We start from the raw sequence: 22,254 nt of genomic DNA, 5'->3' as shown, positions 1-22,254 counted from the left end.
GAGTTATGGAGGATGGATGGCAGAAGGGAATTGAATGTTTTTCAGAAAGTATTCCACTTTTTGAAACAGATTGTATTTTTATTTTTGAGAGAATGCAAGCAGGGGAGGGGCAAGGAGAGAGGGAGACAGAGAATCTGAAGCGGGCTCCCCCCGCTCCCCCCCACCACAGCCGCAAGCCAGTGTAGGGCTTGAATTCATAAACTACGAGGTCGTGACCTGAGCCAAAGTCGGACGCTCAACCGACTGAGCTACCCAGGTACCCCTCCACTTTAAATTTTTTTAATTTTTAATTAAAAACAATTTTTTTTAATGTTCATTTATTTTTGAGAGAGAGAGAGAGAGGTACAGAGTGTGAGCAGGGGAGGGGCAGATAGAGAGAGGGAGACACAGAATCTGAAGCAGGCTTCAGGCTCTGAGCTGTCAGCACAGAGCCAGACGCAGGGCTAGAACCCATGAGCTGTGAGATCATGACCTGAGCAGAAGTAGGACACTTAACTGGGCACCCAGGCTCCCCTAAATTTTTTTTTAATGTTTTTTTTTTTATTTTATTATTTTATTATTTTTTTTTTAATTTTTTTTTTCAACGTTTTTTATTTTTATTTTTATTATTTTTTTTTTTTGGGACAGAGAGAGACAGAGCATGAACAGGGGAGGGGCAGAGAGAGAGGGAGACACAGAATCGGAAACAGGCTCCAGGCTCTGAGCCATCAGCCCAGAGCCTGACGCGGGGCTCGAACTCACAGACCGCGAGATTGTGACCTGGCTGAAGTCGGACGCTTAACCGACTGCGCCACCCAGGCGCCCCATTTAATGTTTATTTTTTGAGAGAGAGAGAGAGAGAGAGAGAGCGCGCGCAAGCCAGGGAGGGGCAGAGAGAGACCAAGACAGAATCTGAAGCAGTCTCCCGTCTCTGAGCTATCAGCACAGAGCCCAATGCAGGCTCAAACTCATGAGCCGTGAGATCATCATGATCTAAGCCGAAGTCGGATGCTTAACCAACTGAGCCACCGAGGCACTCCAAAAGTATTCCACTTTTAATTTTGATAAGATTACAAATAGGGCAAGAAAACCATAACATCAATAAGTACTGGTATGTGTTTTGAATTACGTTGCTCTTGATTCTTTGACTCAGAGTTGGAGAGAGACCTCTTGGTATGTCAAGGCTCTCAGCATGAACTCACTATGCCCACTTAAGAATCAGGTGCATCTGGGCATGGCTTGAGGGCCTGTGGGGAAAGGTAACTAGTAATTTCTTTGCATAGGGCAGAATGAGGCATTTCCTGGGGAAAAAAATTCACCATGCAGTCAGTGTTTCAGGACCAACGTTGGTGGTGGAAAAGGGAAGGGCGATTCCATAGCCATGCCTTCCAACTCTAACCAAACTACCACACATTTCTAATACCAAAACCCTGGGGTGCAGGGGTTATAAAGAAACTTTTTCATAGAAATCTTAGTATGATACTAGAAAGGTAGACTTTAGCAATGTGAGATTCACGGGATAGAGTTGTAAAGCAAAATGATGAATTTGGGATACTCCTCACTTCAGCATAGAACGTGGCGAGACTTAAGTACTTTGAGGTTTCCAAGAACACAGGCTGGCTTGGCATATTAGGGGTTCTAGTGGTGGCATTCAGCACTCAGGGTTTCTAATGTGGATTAAGCAGCAGCCAGCTCTCAGAATCCTGTCATAGTAATAGTAATAATAAATATTGTAGTCAGAGAGAGGAGATACTAAATTATGTGTTTGTAATATTTATTTCTACTCGCAGAAGAAAATTCTGTCTCTGGCTTCTCTGTATTCTTCTCACCTACTGAGAGAGATTCAGTATCTGCTAGCTCAGTTACTATAGATTTGTCTTGTATAAAAGGATAATGGATAAAAAACAGCTGAAGAATTTCAAGGAGTAAGACTGGATAATTAATTTATATAGAAAGTGGACTGAGAACTGCTTATAAGAAGAACTGCGTATAAGAACTGCTTATAATTAGAGGAGAAGGAGTTGTGAGTTGTGAGTTGATGTCCCACATAGGCGTAGAGATTACTTAAATAAATAATAAACATAATAAAACCGTGCATTAAAGCAATGGATTTAAAAAAACAGGAAGTAGGAATGGATATAGAGGGTTCAGGCAGGTGTAGGGTTAGAGAAACATTGTGAGCAAAAGGAATTGGGAAAGAAGATACTTAACTGCTGTGGATTTTGAAATGGATCTCTTTATTTTCTTTGGGAGTCTCAATATATTAAGATTTAAATTGCTTTTAACTTTTTTTTTTGTTTTTTGTTTTTTGTTTTTTTTTTTGAGGTTAGACTTGTTTCTTATATGTGATGCCATTCCAGCACTGGACTCATGGAGGCTGAACATTTATTCAGGTAATAATAGGTAACATTTATAGAGCACTTTCTGTGTGCTAGGCAACGAACTAAGTGCTATACCTGTATTCTCATTTAATTGTCACACAACCTCACGAGGTTGGAAGTGTTATTGTACCCATTTAATAGATAAGGAAACTGAGACTTTAGAGTATATCAAGATTGAGTTCACCTGAATTAAGAAAGAAAAAAGGCTACTGCTGTAGTTGAAGTGAGAGATGATGGTCGCTTGGATTAGATGATGTCATTTCTCACCTGTCATAAATACATGAATGTAAAGTGGTTTTGACTGACTGAACTTCACCCCTCATATCCATAGCTTCTTCCCACTAGTGAATACATCATACTTTTTGTCTGTCTGTCTGTCTGTCTGTCTTTATTTATTTATTTATTGTCTTTAAAACAATGGACATACTTTTTGGTAAAGAAAAATCCAATTTAGAGGGTTTTTTTCCCCTTCAATTTTTAATTTAAATTCTAGTTAGTTAACATGATTTAGAGTTTTAACTTAAAAAATTTTTTTAATGTTTATTTATTTTTGAGAGGGAGAAGGAGAAACAGAAACAGAGCATGAGTGGGGGAGGGCAGAGAGAGAGGGAGACACAGAATCTGAAGCAGGCTCTAGGCTCTGAGCTGTCAGCACGGAGCCCGATGCAGGGCTCAAACTCACAAACTGTGAGATCATGACCTGAGCTGAAGCCCAACGCTTAACTGACTGAGCCACCCAGGCACCCCTAGAGTTTTAACTTTAAAGCTTTTCTGACTTTTTAGAAGTAGATAATAAGCTTTGAAGTAGCTTAAATTTATCGGAATAAATATCTACAAAAGGTAAATAGATATTTACCTTATGAAACAGATATTTACTTTGTCTTATAAAAGGTTAATAAATAACTGAGGAATTCTTAAAAGATTATTAGTATAGATAATAATCTTTTTTGTTGTTTTTGATGTACTTGAGATACTGTTCACAGGTATTTTAGCTTTATGGAACCTTCTTAGGGTTTTTTCTAGGAGCCTTCCTGGTATATCTAAATGTTTATTTACTGATCATACTAATTGTTGTACTTGCCAGAACTGAAGAGTTCTGGCACCAGAGAGTTTTTAGCACTACCAACTGAAAATCAATCAAGAATGGAGATTGAACATCTCTGAAATTATAATGTTGGTTAATAGAATTACTTGTAAATTTAAGAAATTCAAATTGATATGCTCCTCTGAGTGGCTTTCCATGTGGAGTTTTGCCAACTGTTTGCGCTGTTACCGAGCACAGTAAAACTGCTTGCTTTTACTCCCTTACCAGTTATTGAGTGGCCAGCGTGAGCACATTGCCCTATTTCCCCTTTCCCCATCTTTTTCGAAAAAGATCGTGAGCTATAATTGACATATAGTAAACTGTACATATTAAAAGTGTACAGTTTGTTAAGTTTTGACATATGTGTTGTTCACCCATGAAACTATTACCACAGTTAAGATAATGTATCACCCCTACAAGTTTCCTTATCCCCATTTAAAAAAAAATTCTTTTTTAATGTTTATTTTTGAGAGAGAGAGAATCCAAAGCATGCTCCAGACTCCGAGCTGTCAGCACAGAGCCTGGCGGGAGGCTCTAACTCACGAACTGTGAGATCATGACCTGAACCAGTCAGCCGCTCAACCGACTGAGCCACCCAGTCGCCCCTCCTTATCCCCATTTTTAATCCTTTCCTCAGCTTCTGTGGTCTCCAAGCAACCACTGATCAACTTTCTGTCACTATAGAACAGTTTGCATTGTCTAGAATTTTATATAGATGGAATTGTAAAGAATATATTCTTACATTTATTTTTGGTTTGCCTTTTTTTTTTACTAACCATAATTATTTTGAGATTCATCTATGTTGATGCATGTATGAGTAGTTCATTTTTATTGCTGAGTAGCGATCCATCATGTGGCTATAGCACAATTTGTTTATCCATTTGTGTTTTGAGATGCACATTTGGGTTGTTTCCAGTTTTTGGCAATTAAAAATAAAGTTATACTATAACTATTTGTGTACAAATCCTTATATGGACATATGCTTTTTCCCCCTCCTAAGTTAATTTCTTTTTTTTTTTATGTTTAATTTTTGAGAGAGAGAGAGAGAGAGAGAGACTGAACATGAGCGGGGGAGGGTCAGAGAGAGAGAAGGAGACACAGAAGCTGAAGCAGACTCCAGGCTCTGAGCTGTTAGCACAGAGCCTATCGTGGGGCTCGAACCCATGAGCTATGAGATCATGACTTAAGCCGAAGTCAGATGCTTAACCAACTGAACCACCCAGGAGCTCCTCTTTTTATTTTTTTGTAGTGAAATTCACATAACTTACAATTAATAATTTTAGTATGTAGTTCAGTGTATTTGTGATGTTGTGCAACCACTAGCTGTCTCTAGTTTCAGAACATTTTCATCATTCTATAAACCACCCCATACTCATTAAATAATCATTCCCATTCCCTCCCCTCCCCCCTCCGCTTTACCTGGTAACCTCTAATTTGCTTTCTGCCTCTATGGATTTACCTTGACTGGTTATATCTTCTAAAAAGAATCAGGCAATATGTGAACCTTTTATGTCTGGCTTCTTTCATTTAGCATGTTTTCGAGATTCATCCAAGTTGTAGCATGCATCAGGACTTTTGTTCCTTTTTATGGCTGAATAATATTCCATTGTGTGGATATATTACATTTAGTTTATCCATTAATCAGTTGGTAGACATTTGGGTTGTTTCCACTTTTTGGGTACTATGAACGTGTATTTACAAGTTTTTGTGTGGACACATGTTTTAATTTCTTTTGGGCATATATCTAGGAGTATAATTGCTGGATCATGTGGTAACTTTTTTTTTTATTATTATGAAATTTATTGTTAAATTGGTTTCCATACAACACCCAGTGCTCATCCCAACAGGTGCCCTCAATACCCTTCACCCACCCACCCTTCCCTCCCACCCCCCATAAACCCTCAGTTTGTTCTCAGTTTTTAGGAGTCTCTTATGTTTTGGCTCCCTCCCTCTCTAACCATTTTTTTTTCTTCCCCTCCCCCATGGTCTTATGTTAAGTTTCTCAGGATCCACATAGGAGTGAAAACATATGGAATCTGTCCTTCTCTGTATGACTTATTTCACTTAGCATAACACTCTCCAGTTCCATTCATGTTGCTACAAAAGACCATATTGCATTCTTTCTCATTGCCACGTAGTATTCCATTTTGTATATGAATCATGTGGTAACTTTTTGAAGTACTGTAAAACTGCTTCCACAGTGGCTGCATAATTTTACATTCCCACTAGCAATGTGTAAGGGTCCCAGTTTGTCTTTCCTCACTAAACTTATTTTCTGTCTTTTTGAGTCTAGCCATCCTAGTGGGTGTCAATACCATTATGGTTTTGATTTGCACTACCCTGATGACTAAGGATGTTGAGCATCTTTTCCTGTACTTATTGGCCATTTGTATATTTTTTGGAGAAATGCGTATTTAAATCCTTTGCCTTTTTTGGATAACATGTCTTTTTTTATTGAGTTGTAAGAGTTCTTTATTATGGGTACCAAGTTCCTTATTCTATGCATGATTTGCAAATATTTTTTCTTATTCTCTGAGTTGTCTCTGAATTCACTTTCTTGATGGTGTTGTTTACAGACAAAGTTTTAAATTTGATGAAGTCTACTGATCTATTTTTTCTTTTGTTGCTTATGCTTTTGGTGTTGTGTCTAAGAAAATTTTGCCTAATCCAAGGTCATCAAGATTTTTTTTTAAATAAATGATTATTTAGTTTGAGAGAGAGCACATGCACTAGTAGGGTAGGGACACTGAGAGAGGGATACAGAGAACCCTGTGCTGTCAACATGGAGCCTGAGGTGGAGCTCAATCCCAGGAACCTTGAGATCATGACCTGAGCCAAAATTAAGAGTCAGAAGCTCAACTGGCTGAACCACCCAGGCATTCCTCAAGGTTATGAAGATTTATTCCAGTGTTTTATTTTGAGTTTTATAGTTGTAGCTCTTACATTTAGGTCTGTGTTCTATTTTGAGTTAATTTTTATGTATGATGTGAAGTATCATTCCAACTTTATTATTTTATGTGTAGCTATCCACTTCTCTGAGCACTATTTGTTGAAAACACTGTCCTTAGCCTATTTGATTATCTTGGCCTCCTTGTTAGAAAATTAGTTGACCATAAATGTAAAGGTTTATTTCTGGGCTTTCAATTCCATTCCACTATGACACTGTTTTGATTACTGTAGCTTTAGTTGTAAGATGAAATTGGGAAATGTGAGTCCTCCAATTGTGTTTTTCTTTTTCAAGATTATATTATTTGGTGTACCTGGATGTCTCACTCGCTAGACCGTGTGACTCTTGATCTCAGAGTCATGAATTTGAACCCCATGTTGGGTGTAGAGATTACTTAACAACAAAAAAAAGGATTATGTTGTTTATTCTGGGTCCCTTGCATTTCCATATGAATTTTAAGATGTTATTGTCAATTTCTTAAAAAAAGCCAGCTAGGATTTTGATAGGGATTGCTTTGAATTTGTAGATCAGTTTGGGGAGTGTTGCCACTTTAGCAATATTAAGTCTTTCAGTCCATGAACATGGGACATCTTCTCCCTTATTTAGACCTTCAATTTCTATCAGTGACAGTTTATGATTTTTAATATATAACCCTTACACTTTTTTTAACCCTACTCTATTATACTTTTTTGTTAAATTTATACTTAAGTATCTTATTATTTTTGTTACTACTGTAAATGGAAGTTTTTGCTTGATTTCATATTTGGAATATTCATTGTTTATAGAAATGCAATCCATTTTTGTATATTGACCTTGTATCTTGCAATGTTGCTGAACTTACTTTTAGTGGATTCCTTAGGAATTTTTTTATTTTTTATTTTTTGTTTTTATTTTTTTTAGGTAAGCTGCATGCCCAACTTGGGGCTTGAACTCACAACTCTGAAATCAGGAGTCACATGCTCCATTGACTGAGCCAACCAGGCACCCTGATTTCTTAGGATTTTCTATATATAAGAATATCATCTGCAAATAGAAAAGGTTTTCCTTCTTTTCCAAACTGAATGTCTTTTCTTTCTTTTTATTGCCTTATTGCCCTAACTGTCTTTTTTTTGTTTTAATTTAATTTAATTTAATTTTAATTTTAACTTTATTTATTTTGAGAGAGCTTGAGCTTATGCACGCGGGGGAGGGGTAGATAGAGAGGGGGAGAGAGAATCCTAAGCAGGCTCTGAGCTGTCAGCACAGAGCCCGACGCGGGGCTTGAACTCACGAACTGTGAGATCATGACCTGAGCCAAAGTCGGACACTTAAGCAACTGAGCCACCCAGGTGGCCCCATTTTCTAATTGTTTAAGTTTTGAGAGTTTATATATTCTATTTATATGTTCTAGGTACAGTTCCTTTGTTAAATATGCAAGTATTTTCTCCAGTTTGTGGCATACTCTCTTTTGTGAACTCTAGACTCCTTTGCTTTCTCAGACTTTCACTTTGCACAAAGGGAGCATGTTGGACTCTCCCCAGGTTGCTGCTTAGCTCCCCCCTTTTTTTTTTGACATTACTTAGAAGCACTCTCCAGGCATTAAGCATGGGTAATCATGGGGCTTACTGTATTTGTTTCCCATTTCTCAGGAATCACTGTCCTTTGTTGCCTGATGTCCAGTGTCTTAAAAACCACTGTTTTACCCATTTTGTCTCTTTTGTCTGCCAGGAAGGTAAATATGATCTTTGGTACTCCATGCTAGGAATGAAATCTACCCCCACTCCCCTCCCGCTTTCCATGGCCAAAGCTTTCAGTAACATTAGGAACACCTGTTGTTAGTAACTACCATCTAATAATTCCTTCCTTTCTCAAGTTCTTAAACAGAAAAGGAGGGGGGAATAGAGGCTGAATATAATTCAGACAAAAAGATACTTCTGATGTTGTTCGGTGTCTGTTGAAGCCCAGCTACTTCCAAAAGTTTGCAAATCAATCAGATACAGGCTTAGAGCTAGAAATAGGTTAGCTACCATAGCACAAGATGATGGTGTGAAAAGATTTTAGTGACAGCTTGTGTGTGATAATATATCCTTTCTTGTTCAAGGTTCTCTTTGGATGTTAAGCTAGATTCTGGCTTTCATATGCCTTTTCTCTATTCTTATCCATAAAGTCCTTTTCTCGAAAGAATGGCTATATTTATAAAACCACATTTTCCTATATTTAAAAGGTAGAGTTGACTAGTTAAAAGCAGCCTTTCCAGCCTAAGTGCATCTAGTTAGGTAATTGTCCCTTAACTTTTATTATTAGTTTTGGGACTTACATTAGCATTTATGATGATTTGATAAAAATATACTAGAATTTCTTAAAAGAGTTATCTCTGCATTTTAAAGCTACAGTTACCTATGTAAAAACTCAGAGAGATATAATATTGCTACAGGATCACATAGTTCTCAAACATTGAAGAAAATATTTCTTTGGAGTTATTTTGTGGAATTAGGACACATTTCAATAATAGGTGACTTTGAGCTCTAGGAATCTGCTAGAGTCACCTTTGGGATAGAGCAGCCTCTGCTTGTGCCAGTCTTATCAGGAAAGTTTTATTTCTCTTTCCAGCTTATCACTTTAGCTGATGAACCAAGGGCATAGTTTGTTATATTAGTAAGCTATTTTTTTTAACAGTTGCTGTCATGATGCCTTGCACAGAGTGGTTACTCAGCGAGTATTTACTGGATGAATGAATGCCTCTTCATTGAGTCACTGCTTCAGTCAACTCCCTTTATATATTTCATCCAGGATCTTTCCATCTCCATCCTTTGTCATTTTGTTACTTGTTTGTATTTCCTCTGGAGGGGTGAACACAAGGCAAAGAAGAACAACCTGAAATCTCTCTATTGTTTATAAGTAACTCTGATAAGAAAAAAGTATTATATGAGAAGAGATTGAAACACTTGCCTGAATTGCGATTTTAGAGTTGATGCTGATTTATCTATTATATTTTTCCCTACCATTCCTAACAGTGGATGATTTTTTGCTTTACCTTGAAGCCCTGACAAGCTTTTTCTCTTTATAACTGATAGCTGGTGATATGCTTTTTTACTTTTCAATTTTATTTCTAGTTTTTATAACTTTCCTTTTCCTCTGTATGGAGTCCTCTACCTCTTCTTCATTCTTATTATTTTTTTTAAGTTTATTTGTTTATTTTGAAAGAGAAAGCATGCGAGTAGGGCAGTGAGAGAGGAAGAGAGAGAGAATTCCAAGCAGGTGCTGCACTGTCAGCGCAGAGCCCAAGATGGGGCTCAAACCCGTGATCTGTGAGATCATGACCTGAGCTGAAATGAAGAGTCAGACACTTAACTGAGTGAGCCAACCAGCTGCCCCCCTCTTCTTTATTCTTTAAATATTTGTGTGTCCTGAGGTCTCTGCATATCTCTCTAGCCTTCTTTGCTGCTAATATTCCACTGTTCTCACCATGCACTCTCCCTTTAAAATCCAAGATTTTAACTTCTGTCACAGTTTGGTTGTAGAGATATCCGGTCTCACCAGTATAACTGCCTATTGGGCACTTTGATTAGTCAGCTGATGGGCACATCACATTTACCATGTTTTATTTTATTATTTCATCTTTTAAATTTTATTTACCTGGTGCTCATCAGGACAAGTGTACTTATTATTGTTATTTTTTGAGATTTTATTTTTAAGTAATCTCTACACCCGTTGTGGGGCTCGAACCTATAATCCCGAGATCAAGAGTTGCACGCTGCACCAACTAAGCCAGCCAGGTGCCCCAACAAGTGCACTTTTTTTTTTTTAAACGTTTATTCATTTTTCAGAGAGACAGATCATGAGCAGGGGAGGGGCAGAGAGAGAGGGAGACACAGAATCCGAAGCAGAATCCAGGCTGTAAGGTGTCAGCACAGAGCCGGACATGGGGCTCAAACCCACTAACTGCAAGATGATGACCTGAGCTGAAGTCAGTGCTTAACCGAATGAACCATCCAGGCACAACCCCCTCCCCGACAAGTCCATTTCTTTATCTCCATCACCTATTTCATTGATCCCCCGTGCCCCCTTCCCCTCTGGTAACCATCAGTTCTCTATTGTTAAGAGACTGTTTCTTTTTGTGTCTCTCTCTTTTTTTACCCCCTTTCCTTGTTTAGTTCTTAAATTTCACATGAGTAAAATTGTATGGTATTTGTTTTTCTATGCCTTACTTCTTTCACTTAGCATTATACTCTTTAGCTCCATCCATTTGTTGCAAATGGCAAGATTTCATTCTTTTTTATGGCTGAATATTCCATTGTGTATATACCACATCTTTATGCATTCATCAGTTGATGAACACTTGGGCTGCTTCCATATCTTAGCTGTTATAAATGATGCTGCTATAAAAATAGGGGTGCGTGTGTCCCTTTTAAAAATGTTTATTATTGGGACGCCTGGGTGGCTCGGTTGGTTAGGTGACTGACTTCGGCTCAGGTCATGATCTCACAGTTCGTGAGTTCGAGCTCCGTGTTGGGCTCTGTGCTGACAGCTCAGAGCCTGGAGCCTACTTCAGATTCTGTGTTCTCCCCTCTCTCTACCCCTCCCCTGCTCACGCTCTGTGTCTTTCTGTCTCTCATTAATAAATAAACGTTAAAAAATTTAAAAAAACAATACAAATGTTCATTATTTTTAAAATTATTTTTAGTGTTTATTTTTGAGAGAGAGAGAGAGAGAGAGACAGAGCATGAGCAAGGGAGGGGCAGAGAGAGAGGGAGACACAGGATCCCATGTAGGCTCCAGGCTCCCAGCTGTTAGCACAGAGCCCGACGCGAGGCTCGAACCCACGAACTGTGTTGAGATCATGACCTGAGCCAAAGTCAGACGCTCAACTGACTGAGCCACCCAGGAGCCCCTATTATTTTTAATACTTACTTATTTTGGAGGGAAGAGTGCAAGCGGAGGAGGGGTAGAGAGAGGGAGACAGAGGATCTGAAGCAGGCTCTGTGCTGACAGGCTGACAGCAGCGAGCCCGATGTGCAACTCGAACTCCTGAACCGTGAGATCATGATCTGAGCCAAAGTCAGATACTCAACTGACTGGGCCACCCAGGTGCCCCTACTTTAATTTTTTTTTTTTTTTTTTTTTTTTTTGAGAGAGAGAGAGAGTGAGCTGGAGAGGTGCAGAGAGGGGGACAAAGGATCCAGAGTTGACTTTCTGCTGACAGCAGAGAGCCTGATGCAGAGCTCGAACTGATGAACCATGAGATCATTTTGGGAGCTGAAGTCTGATGCTTAGCCGGTTGAGCCACCTAGGTGTCCCTGCATGTGTCTGTTTGAGTTTGCGTTTCTGTATTATGTGGGTAAATACCCAGTAGTGCAATTGCTGGATCATAGGGTCTTTTAACTTTTTGAGGAACCTTCATACTGTTTCCCACAGTGACTACACCAGTGCAACATTGAATCCCCCAGCGGTGGAAGAGGATTCCTTTTTTCTACATCCTCACCAACACCTGTTGTTATTTCTTGTATTATTCATTGTAACCATTCTGACAGGTGTGAGGGTGATTATGTCATTGTAGTTTAGATTTGCATTTCCCTGATTAGTGATGATGAGCATCTTTTCACATATCTGTTGGCCATCTGTATGTCTTTTTTTGGAGAAATGTCTGTTCATGTATTCTTTTTAATTGGATTTTTAATTTTTGGGGTGTTGAGTTCATGTAAGTTCTTTATTTATTTTGATACTAATGTTTTATCAGATGTATCATTTGCATATATCTTCTCCCATTCCATAGGTTGCCTTTTAGTTTTGTTGATTGTTTCCTTCACTGTGTAGAAGCTGTTTGTTTGTTTATGCATGCTTTTGTTTATTTTTACTTTTGTTTCTTTTGCCTTGGGGGACATAAGAAAAAATTCTATGGCTGATGTCAGAGACATTACAGCCTGTGCTCTCTTGTAGGATTTTTATGGTTTCAAGTCTCACATTTAGGTCTTTAATCCCTTTTGAATTTATTTTTGTGTATGGTGTAAGAAAGTGGTCCAGTTTCATTCTTTTGCGTTTTGCTGTTCCCTTTTCCCAACACCATTTGTGAAAGAGACATTGTCTTTTCCTTTGGATATTCTTTCCTGCTTTGTCCAAGATTAATTGACCATATAATTGTGAGTTTATTTCTGGATTTTCTATTCTGTTCTGTTGTTCTGTATGTCTGTTTTTGTGCCAATTTCATACTGTTTTGATTACTATAGCTTTGTAATACAACTTGAGGTCTGGAATTGTGATGCCTCCAGCTTTGCCTTTCTTTTTCAAGATTGTTTTGGCTATTTGGGGTCTTTTGAGGTTCCATACAAATTTTAAGATTGTTCTGTGAAAAATGCTTTTGGTGTTTTTTGTTTTAAGATTTTTATTTTATTTATTTACTTATGTATTTATGTATTTATTTACTCATTTATTTTAATGTTTATTTATTTTTGAAATAAAGTGCGAGTGGGGAGAAGGGCAGAGACACAGGGATCTGAAGTGGGCCCTGAGCTAACAGCAGAAAGACCAATGTGGGACTTGAACTCATAAACTACGAGATCATGACCTGAGCCAAGTCTGACACTTAACCAACTGAGCCGCCCAGGCGCCCCAAGATTTTTATTTTTTAAAGTAATCTCTATACCCAATGTGGGGCTGAACTCACAACCCCGAGATCGAGTCTCATGCTCTACTGACCGAGCCAGCCAGGCACCCCAAATGCTGTTGGTATTTTGATAGAGATTGCATTCAATGTGTAGATTGCTTTGGGCAGTATAGACACTTTAACGATATTTGTTCTTCCAATCCAGGAGCATGGAATGTCTTTCTATTTCTGTGTGTCATGTTGAATTTCTTTCATCAGTGTTTTATAGCTTTCGGAGTACAGCTTTTTCACCTCATTGGTTAGTTTTATTTCTTTGGATCTTATTAATTTTGGTACAGTTACAAATGGAATTGTTTTCTTAATTTTTCTTTAGGCTACTTCATTATTGGTGTATAGAAATGCAACAGATTTCTGAAAATAGTGGAAGTTTTACTTCTTCCTTGCCAGTTTGGATGCCTTTATTTCTTTTTGTTGTCTGATTGCTATGGCTAGAACATCTAGTACTAAGTTGAATAAACGTGAGGAGAGTGGACGTACTTGTCTTGTTCCTGATCTCAAGCGAAAGGCTCTCAATTTTTCCCCACTGAGGATGGTGTTAGCTGTGGGTTTTTCATATACCGTCTACATTATGTTGAGCTATGTTCCCTCTAAACCTACTTTGTGGAGGGTTTTTATTATGAATGGATGTTGTACTTTGTCAGATGCTTTTTCTGCATTTATTGAAATTATCATATGGTTCTTTTCCTATCTCTTATTTTTAAAAAATTTGTTTATTTAGAGAGACAGAGAGTGAGCTTGTGTGAGTGGGGGAGGAACAGAGAGAGATGGAAAGAATCCCAAGCAGGCTTCATGGTGAGCACAGAGCCCAACGTGGAGCTCCATCTTACAAACTGTGAGATCATGACCTGAGCTGAAACGAAAAGTTGGACACTTAACCTACTGAGCCACCCAGGTGCCCCTCCTTTCCCTTATTGATGTGATGTATCACATTGATTGATTTGATAACATTGAGCAACCCTTGCAACCCAGGGATAAGTTCCACTTGATTGTGGTGAATGATTTTTTTAAATGTATTAATAGTTGGATTCAGGGGCGCCTGGGTGGCTCAGTCGGTTGAGCGTCCGACTTCGGCTCAGGTCATGATCTCACAGTTTGTGGGTTCGAGCCCCGTATCAGGCTCTGTGCTGACCACTTGCTCAGAGCCTGGAGCCTGCTTCAGCTTCTGTGTCTCCTTCTCTCTCTGCCCCTCCCCCCACTCACGCTTTGTCTCACTCTGTTTCTCAAAAATACATGTAAAAAAAAATTTTTTTTTAAATAGTTGGATTCAATTTGCTAGTATTTTGTTGAGGATTTTTGCATCTATGTTCATCAGACATAATGGCCTGTAGTTCTCTTTTTTTGTGGTACCTTTGGTTTGGTATCAGGTTAATGCTGGCCTCATAGAATGAATTTGGAAGTTTTCCTTCCTCTTCTATTTTTTTGGAATAGGTTGAGAAGAGTGGATTTCGACTCTTCTTTAAATGTTTGGTAGAATTTGAGGTGCTTGGGTGACTCAGTTAAGTATTCAACTCTTGGTTTCGGCTCAGGTCATGATTTCATGGTTTGTGAGATAGGGCCCCCCGTAGGGCTCCATGCTGCCAGCACATAGCCTGCTTGGGATTCTTTCTCTCTCTCTCTCTGTCTATACCCCTCCCTTGCTTGTGCGCACACTCCTTCTCTCTCAAAACAAACAAACAAACAAACAAACTTTTAAAAAGTTGGGGAGGGCGTGCCAGGGTGGCTCAGTCAGTTAAGCGACTTTGGCTCAGGTCATGATCTCGCAGTTCAAGAGTTCAAGCCCTGCATCAGGTTCTGTGCTGACAGTGTGGAGCCTGCTTGGGATTCTGTCTCCCTCTGTCTCTGGCCCTCCCCCACTTGCTCTCTCTCTCTCTCAAAATAAATGAAAATAAACTTAAAAAAATATGATTTTTTAAAAAAGAATCATTTGTTAAAAAAAAATGTTTGGTAGAATTTGCCTGTGAAGTCATCTGATCCTGGACTTTTATTTGTTGGGAGCTTTTGATTAGTGATTCAATTCCTTTGCTGGTAATTGGTCTGTTCAAATTTTCTGTTTCTTCCAGGTTCAGTTTTGGTTATATATTTCTTGGAATTTATCTGTTTCTTCTAGGTTTTCCAACTTGTTGGTATATAGTTTTTCATAATTTTCTCATATAATTGTGTGTATTTCTGTGGTGTTTGTTGTTATTTCTCCTCTCTCATTTGTGATTTTATTTATTTGGGTCCTTTCTTTTCTTGGTAAGTCTGGCTAGAGGTTTATCAATTTGATTGATTTTTTTTTTCCCCCAAAAAAACCAGCTCTGGGTTTCACTGATCTATTCTATTTGTTTAGTTTCTGTATCATTTATTTCTGCTCTAATCTTTATTATTTCCTTCCTTCTGTTGGTTTTAAGTTTTGTTTGTTCTTTTTCTATTCTAGCTCCTTTAGGTGTAAATTTAGGTTGTTTGAGATTTTTCTTGCTTCTTGAAGTAGACATGTATTGCTATAAACATCCCTCTTAGAACTACTTTTACTGCATCCCAAGGGTTTTGAATGGTTGTGTTTTCATTTTCATTAGTTTCCATGTATTTTTTGTTTCTTATTTTATTTACTGGTTGACTCCTTCATTGTTTAGTAGCATGTTATTTAATCTCCATATATTTGTGGTCTTTTCAGAGTTTTTCTTATGGTTGACTACTAGCTTCATAGTGTGTGGTCAGAAAAGATGCATGGTATGACTTTGATCTTTTTGAATTAGTTGAGTGTTTTTTTTGTGGCCTAATATGTAATCTATTCTGGACAGTGTTCCATGTGCATTTGAAAAGAATGTGTATTCTGCTGTTTTAGGATGGAATGTTGTGAATATATCTGTTAAATCCATCTGGTCCAGTATATCATACAAAGTCATTATTTCCTTGAGGCGCCTGGGTGGCTTCGCCGATTGAGTGTCTGACTCACGTCATGATCCCAGGGTCATGGGATCAAGCCCCAAGTTGGGCTCCGCACCGAGTGTGGAGCTTGCTTAGGATTCTCTCCCTCCCTCTCTCCCTCCCTCCCTCCTTCCCTCCCTCCCTCCCTTCTCCCTCTCCCATCCAAGTTGAGTGCTCTGTCTCTTTCTAAAATAACATTTAAAAAAAACAAAAAACAAAAAATAAAGCCATTGTTTCCTTGTTGATTTTCTGTTTAGATGACCTGTCCATTGATGTAAGTGGAGTGTTAAAGTCCCCTACTACCAATTAGTTCCTTTATATTTGTTATTAACTCTTTAATATATTTGGGTGCTTCCATATTGGGTGTATCAGTATTTACAATTATTGTATGTTCTTGTTGGATCATCTCCTTTATTATTATATAGTGTCTTTCTTTGTCTCTTGTTGCAGTCTTTTTTTTCTTTTTTTTTTTAAAGTAAGCTTCATGCCCAGTGTGGATCCCAGTGCGGGGCTTGAACTCGTGATGCTGAGATCAAGACCTGAGGTGAGCTCAAGAGTCAGACGCTTAACCAGCTAAGCCACCCAGGCACCCCTCTTGTTACAGTCTTTGTTTTAAAGTCTATTTTGTCTGATAGAAGTATTGCTACTCCAGCCTTCTTTGACATCCATTTGCCTGCTGGATGCTTCTCTATCCCCTCAGTTTCAATCTGCAGGTTTATTTAGGTCTACAATTAGTCTCTTGTAGGCAGCATATAGATAGGTCTTTTTTTTTTTTTTATCCATTCTGTTACCCCATCTATGTCTTTTGACTGGAGCATTTAGTCCTATTACATTCAGAGCAATTATTGATAGAAATATATTTATTGCCTTTTTATTGTTTGTTTTGTGTTGTGTGTGAGGATTTTCTCTAATCCTTTTCTTGTCTTTCTCTTTCATGGTTTGTTGGTTTTCTGTAGTGATAGATTTGGATTTCTCTATTCTTTTGCATATTTACTAGATTTTTTTTTAATTAGTGGTTTTTGCTTTGTGGGTACTATTATGTTTATAACATCTTCTGCACATAGCAGTCTGTGTTAAATTGATGGTTGTTTAAATTTGAAACCATTCTTGGGGTGCCTGGGTGACTCAGTAGGTTGGGTGTCCAACTCTTGATTTCAGCTCAGGTCATGATCCCAGGGTTGTGGGATCGAACCCCGCATCAGGCTCTGCGTTGAGAGAGAGGAGCCTGTGTAGGGTTCTGCCTTCCTCTCTCTCTGCCCCTCCCTTGTGTGCATGCACGTACTCTCTCTCTTAAAAATAAACATTTAAATTTGAACCCATTCTTTACTCCTGCCCAAGTTAGGTATATGATGTCATATTTTACATCCTTTTATTTTGTCAGTTCCTTGACTGATTTTTTACAGAAACACTCATTTTTACTGCTTTTGTGTTTCCTGCCTTCATACTTTTGGTCCTTCTTTTCCACTCAAAGAGTCCCCTTTAGTATTTCTTGCAGGACTGGTTTAGTGGTCATGAAATTCTTTAATTTTTGTCTGGTTTTGTTTGTCTGCTTATGGGTTTTCCTTTATATGTAACTATATTCTTTTTGTCTTGTTGCTTTTAATATTTTTTCTTTATCACTCTATTTTGCCATGTTATTTATTATTATTATTTAATTTAATCTAATAAGCCCCAATGTGGGGCTTGAACTCACGACTCTGAAATCAAGAGTTGTATACTCTACTGACTGAGCCAGCCAAGTGCCCTTTTTTGTTTTATTTTATTTTATTTTAGTAATTTCTACACCCAGGCTGAAACTCATGACCCTGAAATCAAGAGTTGCATGCTCTTCCAACTGAGCCAGCCCAGTGCCCCTACCATTGTTAAACTGAACTTCATCATCTTTTCTTACCAAACTGGTTTCTCCTTCAGTGTTCTAGTGGTAAAAATATCCTCCCCAGTTGTTCTCAAACCTTTTAGTATCAGAATTTCTTCACACTCTTAAAAATTATTGAGCCCCCCCAAAAGAGCTTTTGTTCATGATTGATAATATTTATCAATATTAGTGTATTGGAAGTTAGAACTGAGAAACTTTAGAAACACTTATTAATTCATTTTAAAATGATAACCTATTACATGTTAACATAAAAGCAAGTCTTTTATGAAAAAACATTTCAAAACAGCAACAATAAAATTTAGGAGGAAATGTGTCATTGTTTTTCATTTTTAAAAATTTAATTTAATATTGGGGTTAATAGATGGATTCTCCTATCTGCCTTTTCATTTAGTTGGTTGTGATATAACATGTCCTTTGTTTTCTGGAAAATACCATCATATACCTGTGAGAGCATGATAGTGAAAAGTGCAAACAAGACCTTGGTACATTATAAAAGTTCTTTTTGACTTTACAGAAAAAACAAGTCTTGGAGGTTTCTAGGGGTTTCAGGCCACACTTTGTGAAGCTGCTTTTCTGTCCAGTCACTTGAGTGTCTTATGCTTCTCACACAGTCATCATACACATCACTAAGCCTTAGTGATTTTTATCTCCTGATGCTTCTTGGGTCACAGTCCCCTCATTCTGTAGTCAGAATTCTTTTTCCTAGCTGGTGTCTCTTCCTCTATTTTATTTTCTTTCTAAGCTATCCACATTGTAGCAAAAGTAATATTTCTAAAATAGAAATATGATGATGTAATCCATTTTTGAAAATCCATTACAAGTTTCTCATAGCTTTAGTTAGTATGCAAGATGTTTTATGATCCTGTTTCCACTGATCTCTAGCTTTTTTTTCGCAAGCTACTTTTCTGTGAGTGTCTTATACTCTAGCTTTCTTTATGCAATACTTGCTGTTCTGAGAAAGCATCGTGGTGATCCATATGTCTGTGTTAATGATACTATTTGTTGGGTTCACACTGTATTCCTGGCACTGCGTTCTAAGTACTTTATATATGTATTATCTCATTTAATTTCCACACAGCCTTCCAAAAAAAGTGTTCTAATCATTCCATTTTATAGGTAAAGAAACTGAGGTATAGAGAGATTAAGTAACTCTCCTCAGATCATCTAGCTGGTGAATATGGAATCTAGGTCTGTTTTTCCACTTCTCTATTAGGCTAAATACTATTTATCCTGGAGGATTAGGCTTAAACCTCCCTTCCTTCTGGAAGCCTTTCTTCTGGTATGATATTTATATGCCTGCTCCCTCTATTCCCATTAAACCTTGTGAGCAGCTCTAACTAGCACTTAACAATACATTATATTTTACTTGTTTGTCTCCCGTACCATTGATTGTCCTGGTAGGTGCAGAAAGGGAACTTGATTCCTCTGACACAAGAATCTTAGATTGCATTCCAACATCTTTGTCCCTGAGAAGAAAATGAATATTGGAGACCTTAAAACCTAATGTCACTGTGGGCCTACTTAGTCTATTCATTCTATGCAAGCAGGTCCTTCAATTTCAGAGGAACCATAAAACAGATAATATTATTATTTCTATATTAATTCTTCCAAGTTTTAAAAATAGTGACCCTGATCTTCTTTTATTAGTTTAGAGAAGACTAAATAACAACAACAAAAATAATAGCTAACATTTATTTAAGTGCTTTCCATGTGTCTAAATATTTTACCTGTATATTAACTCACTTAATTTTTACAGCTCCATGAGATAGTTATTATTACCTTTGTTTTACAGATAAGGGAAACCAAGGAACCAAGAGATTAAGTAACTTGCCCAAGATCACACAGCTTGTAAGTGGCAGAGCTTGAAATCAAATCTCTAAAAACTGTACTGTACAAAATACTGAATCTTCTTTATCCAAGATCCCATAGTTGTTGTATTCTTTGTTAGGATAAAGGTAAGTGAGGATTAGAGGTAAAATTATATGGCACAACTCTGGTATAGTGATCTTAGAGAAAAAGGTGATTTAGTATAGATTTTTAAAAGTGTGTTTTCTTTTTAAAACAGCATCTTTTTGGTATAAATGAAAGGATCTTTCATGTTATCTTTATTACAAAATCATTCTCACAGTTCTGAGCTCCAGCCCAATTAATTCCCACTTTCCCAGTGAATAACAGCAAACACAAAGTTTTACATTTTAATTGACACTTATGAGTTTGATAATAATTTTTCTTCTCCCAGTAGGTTTCATTGCTTAATTTCAGAATCCTGTTTTCTTTATTTATTAGAGAAACACATCTGAACTTTATCTTTTTGGTGGGATTCATTTGCTCTTATCTATTTTCTGTGACCCCAGTCTCTTGAGCATTGCAGTGGATGTTTAATTTTGAGAATGTTAATTAGCTTCAGTAATTACATACCTTGGGGCATTTCTAGACATTTATAGCTTTGTATTTTTTTGTATAGAAGAGGATATATTGGAGCTTGATGGGTTTTAAGGTTGTTTGTTTGTTTGTTTGTTTGTTTGTTTGTTTGTTTTTAAGGATACCTTTGAATTTTGTTCAGGGAGGAGTTCTTAAGTCAGTCATGGAATTTAGGACTATTGGGAGTTTTATTTTACCAGTTCCCAGGAATATCCTACTTGTGTTTTGCTAATAGTATCATGAGGTCACTAAGAGTAGTTGTTTTTTGATGATGCCTTATGTTGTAGTTGAGTTTCAGAATCAGACCGATACAGAGGATGCAGTTTTTTTCAGATAAGCCTTTGAATAAGAACCCAGGCTAGTTTTGGGATTTGTGTGATACAGAAAGCACATCTGTAACATGTCCCCTCTGTTGACACACTTTTAATTCTCAGTTATACAGGATGTGCTTTGAGCTATCTTTTTACCAGTCATCATTCTGTCTACTCAGTTTCATGTATAATGTTGTCAAGGTCATTTCAATCTCTTTCAGAATAGATTTGATTCCAAATCATCTACTTCTGCTACAGTGTTCTAACCTTTTTGTTAAGTTTATTTATTTATTTTGAGAGAGAGAGAGCATGTGCTCATAAGCAGGGGAGGAGCAGAGAGAGAGGCAGAGAGGGAGAATCCCAAGCAGGCTCTGCACCAGCAGTGCAGAGCCCGATACAGGGCTCAAACCCATGAACCTGGAAATCATGACCTGAGCCGAAGTTGGACACTCAACCAACTGAGCCACCCAGGAGCCCCCACAGTATTCTAGGAGTATTCATCAGAGATAAATGGATTGATTGAAGAAATTTGAAAAACATAATATATTTTTGAGAATGTGATGAGGTGTAAGATACAATTTGTAGAATTGTTTTGAGCTCTTCGGAATTGATGCAAGACTTGAGGAAGCTGGGGATAAAAATGTGAGATGTGCAGAAAGAAAGGACTTTTTTCCTCAATTACTCTTTCAGATTTTGTTTTTACTTGATCCCATTCTATTTGAAGCTTAAAACAAGAGCTTCAGTACAGTTTAGTTAGTTGAATTATCCTCTCTTGTAGGATTATGTATGAAATTACTGAGTATTATTAATATCCCTCTGCAAACAGGTGAGGGAGCAAAGTTGAAGAGAGCAGAAATGTCCTCATATTAAAGGCATACTCTAATGTTTTCAATAATTTCATTTTCTTTTTTTTTTTTTTTTAATGTTTACTCATTTTTGAAACAGAGAGACAGAGCACAAGTTGGGGAGGGGCACAGAGAGAGAAAGGGAGACACAGGATCTGAAGCAGGCTCCAAGCTATGAGCTGTCATCACAGAGCCTGACTCGGGGATTGAACTCACAAACCACGAGATCATGTCCTGAGCAGAAATTGGCCGCCCAACCGACTGAGCCACCCAGGCGCCCCTTTAAATTTTTTTTAATGTTTGTTTATTGTTGAGAGAGAGAAAGAGACAGAGACAGAGAACATGAATGGGGGCGGGGCAGAGAGAGAGAGGTAGACACAGAATCCAAAGCAGTCTCCAGGCTTTGAACTGTCAGCACAGAGCCCCACGTGGGGCTTAAACTCACAAACTGCGAGATCATGACCTGAGCCAAAGTTGGGAGGTTAACCAACTGAGCCACTCAGGTGCCCCTCAGTAATTTCATTTTTAAGAAAACTGTTCTGAAATTACAAGAAGCAGCTAAGAAAAGTTGCCATATATAAATAATTTATTTTCTGATTATACCAGGCTTGCTAGCATATTATATTGATGTTGGGTGTCAGATAAGCACTCTATACTTGTTTTTTGTAGTTAATGGTTTATTAACAAATACTTATTTGTCGTGCCAGGAACCGTCTGAGAGTATGGGATATAGCAGTAAAGAAAAAGGAAAAATCCCTGCCCTTATAGAGCGTACATTTTTTCTCTAGTTTTATTAAGATATAATTGGTATACAGCTCTGTGTAAGTGTAAGGTGTACTACATAGTGATTTTACATACATATA

The 22,254-nt window shown here is 37.8% G+C and overlaps 1 protein-coding gene across 9 annotated transcripts in view; it reads left to right on the top strand.

The window, feature by feature from the left end:
* R3HDM2 (R3H domain containing 2) overlaps positions 1 to 22,254 on the top strand; it is a 151,293-nt gene that overhangs the window by 37,088 nt on the left and 91,951 nt on the right. For 3 of the 9 annotated variants that reach the window (XM_045061981.1, XM_019835122.3, XM_011284097.4), the window contains exon 2: positions 2,310 to 2,372. The exons of 3 other annotated variants lie outside the window; for them this stretch is intronic. The gene's annotated coding sequence lies outside the window, so the exon portion shown is untranslated. Of the gene's footprint in view, positions 1 to 2,304; positions 2,373 to 19,606; positions 19,663 to 22,254 lie in introns of those variants that run through there. 3 more of the 9 variants (XM_045061979.1, XM_045061980.1, XM_019835112.3) reach the window with 2 other exon arrangements.

Source organism: Felis catus, chromosome B4, assembly GCF_018350175.1.
Source record: "Felis catus isolate Fca126 chromosome B4, F.catus_Fca126_mat1.0, whole genome shotgun sequence".
NCBI lineage: Eukaryota > Metazoa > Chordata > Mammalia > Carnivora > Felidae > Felis > Felis catus.
Note: the sequence above shows the minus strand (reverse complement) of the source record. Positions and strands in the feature narration are given on the sequence as shown.